A 1,592-nucleotide genomic window follows, 5' to 3' on the forward strand; every position below is an offset into this window, starting at 1 on the left:
TTCCTATATGCCGGCTAGCCCTTGTGCCACTCATTGCTCTGTAGTATCTGAGCTCATCTTCACCAAGTCCAATAAGGTAGGCACTATATCCCTCTCATCTTTCATTGGATCAAGAAGCAAATCAAAGTGGACTAAATCATTCGTCCTGGGTCACTGCTGCAAGGAAACTGAGATTCAAACCCAGAATGCTTCAGGGCCCTCCACCCCTGCCAGATCAGGTGGATATGAGCCACACGGGAGAGGTAGGAGCCAGGGTAGTTGCTGGCAGGTGACTCCAATGAGGGGAAGGGGAAAGAGGGCTTTGAGAGAGTGCTCCCCCACCCTAGCTCTCCAGTGTCCAGCGATCAGAAGACCAGGTTATGAGGGAGACTTTCTAGGGAGTGTGGGTTGGGGGGTGGTATCCCAGGGTTCCTCTCCAGGTGTCTGAGCCCAGGTGTCTGTTCCTAGGCCCTACCCTTACTCTTCCTGGGATACCCAGGAGTCTTGGGGAATTCACACACAGAAGTCTTCTGGTTTTGTTTTTTTTCCCCCCCTTTTTTACAGATTTACACAGAGAAGGAGAGACATAGAGAAAGATCTTCTGTCTGCTGGTTCACTCTCCAAGTGGCCACCATGGCCAGAGCTGAGCCAATCTGAAGCCAGGAGACAGGAGCTTCTTCTAGGTTTCCCACACAGGTGCAGGGTCCCAAGGCTTTAGGCCATCCTTTACTGCCTTTCCAGGCCACAAGGAGGGAGCTAGATGGGAAGTGGAGCATCTGGGACATGGACCAGCACCCATATGGGATCGTGGCTCTTGTAAGGCATGGATTTAGCCACTGAACCATAGCATGGCCCCAAGCTTTCTGTCTTGACTTCTCTGATCCACATTGTGCGCCTTACACCTTGCTCCAGCGCCTAGCTGAGCACCACATGCATAACTAAGCTATAGAAACATTTGCTGAAATGGACACATGTTCATAAGAATACCTCCAAAGCCTCTTACATGGAGTCTTCCTACACATTCAAAGGTTTTAAAAATAGTCAAAACCTTGCTGGTGCTAAAGGGTGAATATTCCCAGTCCAAGGAGTCCCATTGCCAGACATCGCTGAATATAATTTCTTCCACCCATGACACTGCCATTCTTTAAGGACATCAGTTCAAATCCTAGCTGCCCTGATTCTGATTCAGCTCCCTGCTGATGGTCTGGGAAGGCAGTAGTAGATGGCCCAGTGTTCTTATTAGGTGGGGAGAAGGAGACTAAAGCAAAGCAAAGTGGGGGTGAACCCATCTGTACCTCATGGTGGCATAGGGGGGCATCCCTAACATTCCTGGTGCTCCTAGCCCACTTCAAGCAGTTTGGGTTCTGGGCCTGTAACAGAAAGAACTGTTCGCTCGTTGTTCTCATTGAGTCGACCCCATCCATACTGCTGAAGACTTCTGCTTCTTTAAGCAGCTTGCATCCCATCGTGTGCTACCAGCTCCAGCACCTGCCACCACAGGCACCTCCTTCTCTCCATTCCTCTGCCCAGCAGGACCCTTTCAGAAAATCACATCTATCCTGAAGCCCTCCCAGCCTCCCCCAGGCTCCTCTCTTTGCCTTGGGAGTTACAGG

Source organism: Ochotona curzoniae, unplaced genomic scaffold (genome assembly GCF_017591425.1).
Source record: "Ochotona curzoniae isolate NIBS_2020 unplaced genomic scaffold, NIBS_Ocur_1.0 contig_3819, whole genome shotgun sequence".
Lineage (NCBI taxonomy): Eukaryota > Metazoa > Chordata > Mammalia > Lagomorpha > Ochotonidae > Ochotona > Ochotona curzoniae.